Source organism: Bidens hawaiensis, unplaced genomic scaffold (assembly GCF_021521415.1).
Source record: "Bidens hawaiensis isolate Kalapana, Puna unplaced genomic scaffold, B.hawaiensis_p1.1 tig00023827_1, whole genome shotgun sequence".
NCBI classification, from domain to species: domain Eukaryota; kingdom Viridiplantae; phylum Streptophyta; class Magnoliopsida; order Asterales; family Asteraceae; genus Bidens; species Bidens hawaiensis.
The window spans coordinates 229,931-245,507 of NW_027493748.1; positions in this window are offsets into that span (position 1 = coordinate 229,931).

Genomic DNA, 15,577 nt, shown 5'->3' on the forward strand with positions numbered 1-15,577 from the left:
ACATAACGAAGCCGAATCATCTAAAGAAAAGAAATCAACTAAAGCATCCACGTCACAGCAATAAGTAGCTACTACACAAATGGATGAAGGTTTCAACTGGAACACTGTATTTCAAGCAAACATGGCTGAAGTAGTTGAAGAAACTAGTGTAGATTGTGAAGAACATGATAAGGTTGAGAATGGGGATTTGGTTGAGGACAAGATTGTGATTGATATGGGTGTGAATGAAGACAAGAGTTTGTGTGATAAGGTTAATGATATGGGGTCAAATTAGAAGGTGTTTGTTATTGAGGACAAACAAAATGAAAAGGATGATCAAGTTGCTGTTGATCCAGCTAATGATTCAGATGAAGAGTTGCCATGAACCTATGACAAGATTTATTCGGTTCCATTTGATTACCTTACCTCTTTATTTCCCCCTGATATTGTTGAAAGTTTTGCAGGGTGGTTCAACGGTGAAGAATTACCGCTTGGCAAAATTGACTTTGGGGAAGAGGATGAGGAGGAACCTGCTACTGTGGAGGAAACAGATGTTATTGAGGAATCAACTGAGGTAAATATTCAAGAGGATCATATTAAAAGAATAATTAAAGATATGACTGATGAAGATTCTGAGACCTCAACTGATGAAATCTTACTAGCAGAGCACGCACTCATGGCCAACTAGGTAACACTAAACCCTAATGTTTGTGAAAAATGTGAGTTACCTTGTGATGAGTGTGATTTCAATGATTTAGAAATAAGAGAACTTAGAAAACACTATGATAATACATTGTTAGATTTAAAATATGTGAAAGAAGCATATGCTAAACTCCAAACGTGTGAAAAAGAAGCTGTGGGAGAAAATCCTACAAGATGAAAAGACCATCTTAATGCTTAAACACACGGTTGAAGATAAGCAAATTGCCATTAACAGACACATTGATGAGAACGCAGCACTCAAACTTGAGTTACAAACACGCAAAATTGAGACTAAGAGAGTAAATTTGAAATTGGTTAGTTATGCTGCTTCTTCATATGTTCTCGATCATATCATGCCTAAAAAATCTTCAAAATCTGAGGATGATGTGGCTAAAAACATTAACTCATCTGTGGATTATCATAATGTTCCACAACCAATGTGGAATGCTTATGTTCCTAAGAAACCTAAGTGTTTCAAAAAGGCGTTGAATGTGGAAGTCAAAACTCCACTCCATGATTCCACCGTGTCTGTTGATGAAGTTTTCAATGTTTCTAACAAAGTTGAGAGTGATAGTTCTGGTTGTGATGGTTCAACCGAAATAAAAGTTGCTGAGTCTGTATTAACCGAAGAACCTGCCAAGGTTCATTTGTCGGAGAATGAGAATGTTGCTAATTCTAAGAGATTTGCAAAAACCAGTTTTTATCATAAGCAATCTCATAGAGTTAACAAACCGACAATGGTTAAAAATATCGTGTTTGTTAAAGGAAAAACTTCTGAGTCCGAAAAGGAAGCTATTTTTCAAAACCAATCAAATCAAGAATTCTATCTATTAAAAGCCGAACGTGAACGTGCTGAAACAGGACCTCAGGTCACTAAATTTGTTGATCAGAGGCGATGTTTCACCTGCAATGAGGTTGGGCATGTATTTTATGCTTGTCCAAACAGGTTTAAGCATGATCATGTTCAGCCTCAGAAAGTTGTTTCTAGGAAAGCATGACTAAGGCATGTTGAGAAACCATCGGTTGTTTTGAAATCCAAGCCTGTTAGGATTTTAAAACATGAAGAGAATGTAAAAAGTGGGTGTGATAAAACTGAAAGTTCTAAGTCTACACCATCCACTTTTTATATCAAGAAACAAAATGTCGATTAGAATTCGGTGGCCAAAGCCGTGTCTAATGATAAGCCACCATGTTTTGACGAGGACAAGAAATTTGTATTGGATTAAAATTGTTCTAGTTGTGAGTTATTGACAAGTGAATCAGATATAGAAGATGTTAAAATGTTGTTTAAAAAGTTTAAACAACCCAAGACCAAGAAGGCTTGGGTTTCCTTGTTTCACTAAACCGTTAGTTGCTTGTGCATCCCACGACTCATGTTGGATTATGGATAGTGTAGCCTCAAGGCACTGACGGGTACCCTTCATTTACTCAAAAACGTCAGATCTATTTGAGGAGGGTATATCGGTTTTACTGGTAATCAAGGAGGACAGATCGTGGGTGAAGGCACGTTGACTAATGGGAAAGTCATGTTTGAAAAAGTGAACTATATTTCGGATTTGGAGAATAATATACCTAGCATATCACAAATCCGTGATAAAAGTTTCTCGATGCACTTCACCAACAAGGAATGCCTTATTTTGAAACCGGGTTTCAAAATTTGTGATGATTGGATATTAATGCGAGCACCTAGCGAGAATGATCTCTATGTTCTCAACATGTGTACCACGTCAACGTCTACATCAAATGCTCAATGTTTTGTTTCAAAAGCGTCAGAGCAGGAGTCTATCTTATGGCATTGTTGGATGGAACACATCAATGTGAGGAAGATGAACCACTTGGTTCATAACAATTTGGTCGAGGGGGTTAATTTGAGGAGTTTCCATTTGACACAAGAGTGCTTAGATTGCAAAACAGGGAAACAAACGAAGAAACCTCATTCGTAGAAACTTGTCAATATCAACTTACCTTTTGAGCATCTACATATGGATCTTTTCGGTCCTATGAATGTCAAGAGTATCACACGCAAACTCTTTTACCTTGTGGTCATTGATTATTATTCAAGATTTTCTTGGGTTATGTTCTTGGATTCTAAAGATGAGACACTTGATTCCCTGGTGGTTTTGTTCAAGAAACTCGAGACATTGTACAATTTGCCGATTCGAAGAATACGAAGTGAAAATGGGACTGAGTTCAAGAACAATAGAATGCTGGAGTATTGTAATGATCGGGGGATTCTTCATGAGTTTAGCGCACCTTATACTCCACAACATAACGGGGTCGCTGAACGAAAGAATCGGACTTTGACTGAAACAGCCCATACCATGCTTGCTGATTTGATATTTTCAGTAAATTTTTAGACCGAAGCAGTGGCATCGGCTTGTTATACACTCAACCGGGTTCTTACTGTGAAAAAGTTCGGCAAAACGTGTTTTGAGCTACTTAATCGGCGTAAACCTAATCTGAAGTGGCTTGAACCATATGGATCTACATGTACAGTTCTTGAACCTAATGACAAATTTGGTCCCAAATTGAAGGTTCCATCATGGGGTATGCTAGTATATTAAAACGTGTATACATTCCTAGCCTCCACAAGATCTTGCAAGTACAAAATGTGGATTGTCAGCGTTACACTCCACCGACCCAACGACCTGGAGATTCTCGACTATTTCATTATGAGAGCCTTTGGGAGAGTCTCAAACTCTATGAGTAGACTTTATCTGATGATACCGCCACCATCTAATATCAACAACAGTAATCACACGATTCAATCAATTTAACTACACCAGAAGCTCCTATTATTTCAGCTCCTCAAAATGTCCCAGATCCTATCCCGACCGAGGCTGTACAGAGACAAAACCTGTGTTTGACGATGATGGTGAAACAGATGAGGAGATAATTGAGGCTATTTCTCCTTCGTCAACAGAAGTAGCTAAATATGTGAATGTTAACAATCTCCAAACCGAAATGTCAGTTTCTACCGAGGCCATGCCGAGAACGCTGTCTTATCATCCAGAGGATAATATAACCAGTGATTTGAACATGGGGGGGGGGGGTCAAAACTCGACGTCAAATCGATCAAAACCTTTGATATTTTTACACAAGCATATCACCATTACAAAGTCGGTTCTCATTTAAATGTTTTATCTCTCAAATAGAACCGAAGACTCACAAAGAAGTTCATTCAATACACTTGTAAAAATATTTAAACTTAAAAATGATTCATTTCATTAAAATAACCAATTCAGAGTATAATTCAGCGGAAAACATAAATAATAAAATAAGTTCCCAAAACCAATTTAAATGTATTTAAATAAATGTTAAAAAGAAAACGTTTATTATTATTGAAACATCCGACTAGGTATGCTCTCCACCGTCCAAGTAGCTTCGTGCACGTCCAAGCGGCAATGCATCCACCTCCTAACTTGAAACTCACACTAACATGCAAACAAAGTCAGCTTGAGCTGAGTGAGTTCAAGTTTTAATAAATAACATCAATAATAATAATCATAATAGTCATTCCCAAATGTTTTAAACTATAAAAGGGATATATCAGTTAGGCCATCATCTTCGATAAATAATCATCCTTATGTATATATACATATACAAACCTACATATAAACATCTTTATAAGTGCATCCCTATATATATATAACATCCAAGTAATAACATTAGGGTCGACCAAACGTACAACCCAAACACGTAACATCAGGGTCGAGCAAACGTACAACCCAAACACGTAACATCTCATCAACGTAAGCAAACACAAATTAGGGATACGCAACATCCGTAGTTGATACGACTACAACATCGCCAAATATAGGCCATACAATATTATATATATACATACTATAACATCCCAAGGCCTACCATATACTATCAAGCCTATGTAAAATAGTTTAAACGTTTCATCAAGTAAAATCACTTAGGTGTGCATGCTAGCCCAAAACTTAAAAAGAGTTAAAAAGGGGCATCATGAACTCACCTGACACGAGACACGGATTCACCATGAGCTAGAGAATCCCTAAGCAATCCCAAGACTCAAACACCTGCCGGTTTACATTCAATCAATACTAATGACATCAAGATGACTCGTTTATCCTATGAGACGTTCTAACGGGGTTGGGTCACCTAAAGCCTCAACCTCATCAAACTAATTCACAATATCCCAAGAGGCCTCACATTCACCAATACAACCCTTAGATACTCCCGGGAATAGAGAATTCCCAAATTACCCCCGGAAGCACTAGGTGATACCAATACGCGCGTTTAAGAGTCGTTTAGGCCGTTAACATCCAACTCGGCCCATGTGGACCCATTATGATAAAATCACAGCCAACAAGTCCACACGACGCTACATGAGTCAAATGGGTCGGTAACTCGCAAGTACAACGCACCAACTACTCAATAAACGCAATTGCGCGTTGTACCGACCCGTTGGAGTAACCAACAACCAATTCGGCCCCATAACTTATAAAAATGATTTTTCAACAGCCCGTACATCAAACCAAGTGTCCTCGAGTTGAATTGGTCATTAATCACTTCAACCCTCGCGTTAAACGTAACAAACTACAATTCTATTCAACCGAACACTAACAATCAAGCTACAACTAGTTGAACAATCTAACGAACACCAATGAACATGATTTTTAGGTATGATATACGGGACATACCTAGGAAGATTGTGGTTCAAAAACTCACTTCAAACAGCCTCGACAAGAACACAATTGAACATCCACCGGTTAAGCCTAAAACGAACCTATCGATCAATAACAAGTAAAATGTGCAGATTTTAGCATGCAAAGATGCATTTAATTACATAGGATAACCTTTTAAATAAATTATTAAATTTTTACCAGACTTTAATAAATGTCTGATGTTTATAAAAATATTTTTATTATATTTTTTTAGTAGACACAAAAATTATAAAAATTCCTTCAACACAGCAAGATATGTGCAGCTATTTCAGTGCGCAACAAAATGGTTTTATTTTTATAAAATTTATTACCTAACCAAATTAAACGATTCTAATTGGGTTTGATTCTTAACTCAAAATATTAAGTTTCAGAAGTGGAACAAACTAATTTGGACTTGTTGAAAAAGAGTTATGATGTCGGGAAGACAGACCAGAGTCCGTCATCCCGCATCAGCTTTGACACTCGATTTTATAAATTCATAAAACCCATTCAAATCTCGTCCAAAAATTACATATTATACCTTTATGGAAAGTAGACTCAAATTAGAACATCATGGAATCAAGAATCTATCAAAAATAATGGATTATCATCGCGTTACAGACCCTACAATAAACGTATACCAATCTGTCAGCAAACTGTTATCACCAAAACTCAACTCTAACGTGTTCAATAACGTGTTAAATGGTGAAAAAGACTTGCATGGACGTTAGACTAACCGTTAATTGATGTTTTACGCTCACGAATTGGCCGGAAAAGGAAAATCGCGGGGGGGGGGGGTGAGAGGCTGCCGATCGGAATAGGGTATAGGGGTTAGGTTTTTTTTTTTTTTTTTTTTTTTGTTTATCGTTATAATATAAAAATGTTTCATCCTAGCCCCTCAACTTTAAGAGATATGGTAACTTGGAAGGAAATATTAGATAACTTAACGTACCGGGAAGATGGTCGGGTCAACGAAAGATGCCAGATAACTCCCGAGAAATATACATACTCTACATGCTTTAAATACCGGAAATTAACGGGTGTTACAGTCTACGTGGGATAACTACCAGGGTTTGTCGATCCGATCCATAAAGACAAGGTGTACCTCCTTGATAAAGCCTTATACGGTCTCCATCAGGCTCCGAGAGCTTAGTATAAGACATTGTCCCAAAATCTTTTGGACAATAGGTTTATTGGAGGAACTGTCGATTGTACACTATTCACGAAGCAGGTGGATGGACATCTTCTGATTGTGCAAATCTATGTTGACGATATCATCTTCGGGTCAACAAACGATGATCTGTGCAAGCAGTTCGAGGAGGTGGTGAAGCTTAAGTTCGAGATGAGTGCTATGGGGGAAATGAATTTTTCTTAGGACTTCATGTGGAGCAGTTACCCGATGGTATCTTTATTCACCAGACTAAATACGTCAATGATGTCCTGTCGAAATTCAACATGACTTGTAACATCGGCCCCTCACTCCACAAATATTGTCCGCTTTGCCCACAAAGAGCTCACGGATTTGTTTTTGGTTGCCCATGTGGAGACTTTCCAAGAGGTTACCCATCCTGCTACTCCTCTCATCTGTGCACGCTTAACTGTGGAACTCTCCTCTCGTCCACTACCATTAAGCCCAAAACGCGTTAGTGATTTATGAGGCGGGGCATTTACTTATGAACCAAAGATCTCTCCTGTCCACGGCCGATGTGGGATTTTCCTAGGATGTTACATGACTGATGCATCGGCTATCAGTACTCCTCTACCTCTAAATCTTGGTATCGGTCCTGATCCTAACGGGGAGAAGGTTGATCAAACGCTTTACCGTTCCATGATAGGCTCGCTTATGTACCTCACTGCATCACAGCCAGACATCATGTATGCCACATGTTTATGCGCCCGATATCAGTCAAATCCGAAAGTATCACATCTCATGATCGTAAAACGCATCTTAAGATATCTAAAGGGATGTCCGGGGATCGGTCTCTGGTATCTAAAGGACGATGAGTTTGTGCTGAGGGAATACGCAGACTCGAATTATGGGAGCTGCAAGCTGAACGCCAAATCTACAATAGCGGGGTGCTAATTCTTCGGCAAACGACTTGTCACTTGGCAGTGCAAAAAGCAAACCACAGTGTCATTATCTACCTGCGAAGCTGAGTACGTAGCTACCTCTAGTTGCTGTTATTAGGTTCTATGCATCCAACGACAGATGCGGGACTACGTTTCGAATTTTCTAACTACCCTTATCTTTGTAGATAATTCTGCAGCAATATCTATAACTAAGAATCCGGTAAATCACTCTAAAACTAAACACATAGAAATACAATATCACTTCATTCGTAATTGCTACGAAAAAAAGTTGATCACCGTAGATAAAATTCACACTGATGAGCAAAAAGTAGATCTTTTTACCAAAGCTTTTGACAAAACATGATTTTCATACTTAATAAAGCTTAACGATATAAGATTTTTGGGCGGTGGGGATAAGAGTGTTACCAAGATACTGGATGAGTCAGATATCCCGTGAACCTGAACATCAGAGGCAAATTTGTTTTTGTAAATAAATTTTCATATGGTTTTTGATTTTAGGGGGAAAAATTTTCTGAAAAACCAAAAACATTGAAAACTTTGAAAAAGTTAAAAACAATATAAAAATTCAAAATGTTAAAAACAGAAAAAAAAAATGTTGCTCATAAGAAAATGAGTTTTTGAAGCAAAAAGGGAAGATGATAGTACATTGATCATCTAGTCCCAAATCTAGTAAAAAGTAGGCATAAAAGGCTGTGTGCTTAACTGTATTAGTGCATTGGTTGGCCTTTAAAACAAACAAGTAGGGAATAGTATGTGATATAAACTTAAAATGCCAAATTGAAAGGAGTGTTAGTTTTTAGCAAAAGTCTTGATAATTATGGCAAAAATGTAATAGCTGGTCATACTCAAGCCAACACACAACCCCAATGAAGCTTACAACACATTGAATGATATAAAACACGCAAAAAAAACTGATCTTTTATGATGCCTAAAGGTTACAAAAGTTAGACGAAACAACAACACACAAAAACAAGCCTATCAATATAAAGACTACATGTTAGCACGGTTAAACTAACACAAAAACAAAACAATGAGAAATAACACAATTGCTCGTAACATAACACCACAAGTCGATCAATATGAAGGTGAACGGTTAGAACAGTTAGATTTAATTGACCCAACACATTGAATGATATAAAACACGAAAAAAAACAGACCTTTATAATGCCTAAAGGTTACAACAGTCCGAAACAAAAACTCACAAAAACAAGTCTATCAATATGAAGCCTACATGTTAGAACGGTTAAACTGACACAAAAACACACCAATGAGAAATAACACAACTGCTCGTAATATAACACCACAAGCTGATAAATATGAAGCTGAAAGGCTAGAACAGTTAGATATAAAGAAAAACACATTGATTAAAAGGAAAAAACCAATAGCTCTTAATATATCACGACAAGCCTATCAATCTTAAACCGACACAAAAAACAAAACAATTAAAATATTAAATCTATCTCCTCGTCATATAACACATACACCGTACAATATGATACATCGATTAGACCTAATCAAGAAACATACCAACGACACAAAAATAATCTCTTACACTGTTAATGCTATAATCTTTAGCTAAAAGTGATGTAAAACACAAATATGGTGGCTAAAGCATATGGTGGTCTTATGATTCTCATAGCAAAACAAGATATCAATGAACAACGGATGATGATAGTAAAGTAACGTGAATAACAGTCAATGCGGTTAAGATGGTATAGTTTACCTAGTTGATCAACATCCTTGAAACTACTCGTGTTTCACGGTTTCTAAATGTTGAAAGAAAGAAGGATGAAAATCGTCTGGATGTTGAGAGAAAAAGAATTGAATCGTGATGTTGTTTTAGTAAAATTGTGATTGATTTTGTAAAATATTATACGTAACACAAAAGATTGTAACCGATGGTTATAACTCAATTAGATAGCAATTTACATAATTAAAATGAATGGTTGTTTACAATCTTGCTTGTATGGAGATTTAGATCTAATGGTCCAAAACAATTCTTACACTTCTTAGGAAAAGTCAATTTCTTATTATAATCTTGCTCTCTCTCTCTCTCTCTCTCTCTCTCTCTCTCTCTCTATATATATATATATATATATATATATATATATATATATATATGAAAACTCATTTGAGTTGTGAAAACCCTATATAACATCATTTTTTTTTTGTTTTTTTTTTTGCACATGTAATATGTGTTATAACATTTAACACAAAACATCGAAAAATAAAAATAAAAAAAATGTTTTACTATTTTTAAACATTTTTTTACTAATGTTTATATATGTTTTCAGGAGAGAGAAAAAGTTATATTTATGTATACATTTTTTATTAACTTTAATTGTGACCACAAGATTAAAACTTTAATTAAAAACATGTAGTTGAAAATGGGTTTCTAGAGTTTTCACAACTCAAGTGGGTTTTTATTTTAACCTAACCCTATATATATATATATAAACGAAACCTTTAAAAACTCTTAGGTTGCTCCTCATATTCTCCCAAACCACCAGATTGTTTTATTTGTAAATTGAGTCTTCTCATGCGTTTGACCGAATTCACTAGTATGAGTCTTGCTAAACCCAGATTACCCTTAAATGGGTTATAACATCTCACTAAATTAAAAATTAACCTCACCAAATATTTTATATGAAAATCTTATAAAATAGTATATGCTAGAAAGTAATATCTGATTTTTTATATATAGATATTATTTATAATTAGAAAAAAATTTTATAGTAAAATAATAAGCGGGTCATGGGTCTCACCAAACCCAGATAGCTTTTAAACTAGGTTATAACATCTCATTATTTATGAAACCATTTCATCATCAAATCTTAAGTATATTATTAACGGGTTAAGTTATTTTAAAAAGACCAATAAAAATGAGAAGTGTGAGAAGTCATAATTAATTGGCATGTGTCAAGTGGGGACCAAAGGAAAAAAAGTATAAAAGTAATAGTACATATTTTCTCTCTGCACATGCAAGTCACATGTTAATTTCCCCAATATTTTAAAACGTCTATAACTTTTTTGTATGATATTTAAAAAAAATTACCATAACAAGTGTTTTTTTATCTTTAATATGAGTATGATTTTGTTATATAAAAATTAAAACAAAAAAATGCGTTATTGTGTATTTTTGCTTACCATTGTGTCTTTCTGTTTGTCATTGTGTTTTTTCGTCGTTGTGACTTTCAACTCATTATTGTATTTTTTTTTAAATAGTAAAAACACCATTGTGTAATAATAATATATAAATATAATGAAAAATACCAACAAATTATAAAATACATAAACACAATGATGAATACATATTACACAATAACCTGAAACGTAAAACATAATGATGAATACATATAACATAATGACCTGAAACGTATGACACAATGGTGAATACATATAACGCAATGACCTGAAACGTAAGACACAATGAAAACTGCATATTACACAGTGACTTGAACGTAGTACACAATGAACATAATACTGTATTTCTCAAATTAAGTGAATGCCACATGTCAATTCCGAACAAAAGACAATGAATGTATTACATAATGACTAAATACAATGATAAGTAGAAAGACAAATGTTGAGCACAAAAACATAATAACAAACAAACAGACACGATGACGCAATCTTTGTTTTAAATCTTTAATATGAGGACCAATTAAATAACACAATGGCCAAAATCTATAATACAATACATAGAAAAACCCAATTAAAAAACACAATGAACAACCAAATAACACAATATAAAAAGACCCACATATTTTTTTTATTTTTATATAACAATATGATATTCATATTAAAGATACAAAAAACACTTGTTATTATGGTGAAATTTCTTTTTAAAAAAATGTCGTATGAAAAAGTTATAGACGTTTTAATATGATGGAGGAATTAACAAGTGACTTGCATGTGAAGAGAGAATTATCATAAGTGGGCTATTACCTCAATGCCCTTCTCATCTATTTTTATTTTTAAATTATTCTCTGTCATTCAAATCTAAAATCAATGAAATAGATTCTTTCTCATCTTTATTATTTTTATTGTACTTTGTATTTAACCTTATCCTATTATTAACTTCTTACAATATATAAATTTAAAATCCAAAAAAAATATATAAATATTAAAAACAAATAATATAAAACAATCCTGGTAATACAAAGATTAAATCTAATGGTTCATATATTGAAGGATCAACAGAACAGATTGAGAATGCTACAACCTACGATTTTATGTGTTACATTCCAGCAAGTCACGCACTAAATATGCTTACAACCCATGATTATGCTATGTAACCAATGAGCCCACCACCATTAACCCATGACTAATAGTCCAAAATATCCATCCAATCTAAAACTTGAGTCATAAGAGAGACATGTCACTGAGCAGAAACCGGGCAGAACTGATGAGTAATGATTGAACAGCACCAAAACCTAACAATATTTTTCATATTGTTAGGTTTTGGTGTTGTTCAGTCATTACTCATCAGTTCGGCCCGGTTTGTGCTCAGTGACAGGGCCATTACGGCGGTTGCGAATATATACGGTTTTTTTTGTGTGATTTGTTTTTGTTTTTGTTTTTTTGCTTTTTTTTTGGGGGGGGGGATAGCGTAAAAAAACTATAAACTTTAATGAATTAACGTTAACTCATTAATATAACTAAAATAAATTATAGTTATTATTGAATTGCTTGAAGTGAGGTTGAAAATTTTATATTTGAAGTTGGTTTTTAAAGTGAGTTTAAGATTGGTTTTTGAAGCAACGAAAATCTCAGTGAAAAAAAATTCCAACCACATAAGACAACAGATAGAGCTAATAGCTGCGAACACGATGGGTAATTATACCTAACATGTGTAGACCATGTAGAGGACATGATTTTGTTAACGAGTAAAGAAATGATGTAAGCAAAACACCGTCTCATGTGTGGTACATAGCATAGTTGTCAAATGCATTAGGCGCACTCAAGGTGCATAGGCCTCGTCTAAGGCCTAGGCGTAAAACGCAAAAAAAGCGAGGGTCTGAGGAAAAAAAAACGCACTTAAATAAAACATTTAAAATATATTATGTATATGAAAAATAATACTATTCTTCAAATAAAATAAACAAAAGCTATTATATAACATTTAATATCGTCTAATTTGTAGCAAAAGTTCTAAAATAGTCGAGATTCAAATGTGATCCCAAAACTTGAATAACAAAATGTATCAATATAAAGTCTTTGCCTTCTCCTAGATCTAAATTTCAATAGCAACCCTTGCGTTTCTTTTGCTCGGCTTTTATGTTCTCATGTTCTTGGCATAGACAATGCCGAAGCGCTCGCCTAGGAACTAGAAGCGCATTTATTAAGCCTCGCCTGAAAAATTGGCCTAGGCGTAAGAAGCGAAGGCTTTTAATAACTATAGTCCATAGCCATCCCTAGTTAGTGATATGGTTATCGGTGATTCATTATAAACTTTCGTGTACGTTTCCTTTAGTGTAAATTCCGTTGGAGATTCGTTAGTGAAATGGCCTTTATTGATCAACCACAAAAGTTATCACCCATGATCAAGTTTTTCACGGAATTTTACAAAAGAATTACTGAATGTTGTTATCTATACCGGCAAAAAAAAACAATGAATCTTGTCGTCAATAAAAACCACCTGGTTTTTAGTGGACGTAGTTGCATGTTAAGTTTGGTAGTTGTGGTTGCCAAGGCCGGGTAACGTTGAATGAGATGAACATGTGTTCCAATAATTTGTGGGATTCTTCGTAGTTGATTTGTTGACACATATAACGAATGAGATGCTTACGGATCTATGACTTCGAAGAGGGCTCATCGTCGTTGTTACTTGTTACCATTACTGTTATTAGTTAGTATTACTATTAACAACATTACTGTTATTATTTCTATTATTAATATTACTAGGATAGAGCCCGTGTGATACACGGGTGGTTAAAAAGTAAAATAAAAAAGCTAAATTTAATAATATACATATTAACACATCTTATGGATTCATAAAGATATAAATAATTTTTTAAAATACATAGATTAGTAAGAATAATTTGTATTTGCATTTTAAAAGTAATAAAATGAAAGGTTGTGAATCTATACCAATTAAAAAAAAGAGAAAACTAGTATCAATTCATCCTAGTTGAGAAACATTTAAAAATAAGGTAGTGAGTTCAATTCCCACCAACAACATATTCTTCTTTTTATCATTCATGAAAGAAAAATTGTAAAAATGAAAATTTATACACTTGGAGCCTATGTGAAGGGTTTAATTGAATGACATGTGGAAAAGTTATGTTGCTTTAATATAATAGGTAGATTGCCACTGTTATTATTACGCAACTTGGAATTTAATAATCCCAGTTTTTTACAGTTGCCCGATAATAATCTTAACTCAGAAAATAGGTGTCACCGGTCCCAACTTTCACGCTAATTGTTTTCATTAGACCCCTGTCAAAAATCCTTAACTCCCTTAAGTTTTCTTTTTCAAATTTCAAAATGATGTTATAGGGCTTTTTCGAAATAAGAATACTAGTCGATTAATGTAAAAATTACCTCAAAACGATGCGCCAAATGACGAAACGATGCTTTAATTCGGATGCTTAAATTTCCAATTAACAAAAATCAAGTAGTTTGGAGCATAATTTCGAGGTAAGTTTTACATCAATCGGTTCGTATCCTTCTTCTGATTAAAAGCCCAAAATAACAATTTGAAATTTGGAAAAAACTTAACATGGTTAAGTTTTTTTAACGGATATCCAATGAAAACGTTGATTGTGAATGGTGCAACCGGTGACAACTATTTTCTGAAGTGAAATATTATCAGCCAACTGCAAAAAAGTGAGATTATTAAAATCCAATTTACCGTATTATTAATACTAGTAGTATTTAGGATCCGTAAGTTGCGGCTGGGCCGTTAAACCGAACAAAATATTCACTTAAAAATGTTGAAGCATACACGCATATTAACTAGAATGGCATGTTAAGTATGTTCTGGTTTTAAGAGTTTTGCAACATTTTATTCATATTAAATAATATTTAATGCCTTTACTTTAAATAATTGCAACTTTTTAAGTGGGTAAAATGATCTTTTTAGTCACCCTACATTTAGTTCATTTATTTTATTTTATTTATTATTCTGTATCTAATGACTTAATATAGGGGGAGACAGGGGCGGACCCACATAGGTCCGATCGGGGTCCCGGGACACCGATGTTTTTTAAAAATTACTTAGAGACGGTATATTAAATTTTGTAAGGACCCCATAAAAATTAATACTTGGAACCCATACTATTAGGATAGAACTGGTATAGTGAAAAGTCCCTTGTTTTACTTGTGAGAGGTTGTAGGTTCAAGCCCCACCATACTCCTTTTTTGTTGTTTTTTTAATATCCTAGTCTTAGTTATTCAGTTAGGGTATTTGTGCTTTTTGTTAATTTCTCTCATATAGTCATTATCACCATGCAACATATATAATGTTAACATGGATTTTGCATATTCTTTTATTATTTACCTTGTGTATGTATATTATAATTAATCATTTATTTGTGTTAGAGTTATTTTTCATGTTTTGGTCAATTATGTAAGACCATATATATAGATTACGTTCATGTTTTTCGGGTATGAATTAAAAGTGTATGTTTCATCTAGTTTCTAATTTAGATTCTTTCTACTTACTCGTTTCCAATGACACCATAGTTCCGTGTTTTATTATGTTCCTCGCCTCGACCCGACCCGAATAACGACCGACCCGAAAAATTTTGTAAACCGAAAAAATTGGGACCCCATTGAAAAAAAATCCTGGGTCCGCCACTGGGGGGAGACGTGACGAGATGACAATTCAGGGGTGAATAGGGTGGCAATGGAGGCCGCCAGAGTAGGGAGGCAATATATATGGTGACGATGATGGATGGTAGGAGGCGAAAAGCAAGAAAAAGCTACAATTAGACAAAGTTCACCATGCTTCAGTCCCTGCTACAACCTTTTTTCTGAATGGTCTTCCAGAAGACTTTAAAAGTAGAGGGTTGTGGGTTGCTTTTGAAAAAAGAGTTAGGCTCGTTGACACTTTTGTGCCAAAGAAGAAGGATATCAATGAAAAAGGTTTGGGTTTATCAGGGTGCAAGAGCGGAGGAACATCTATG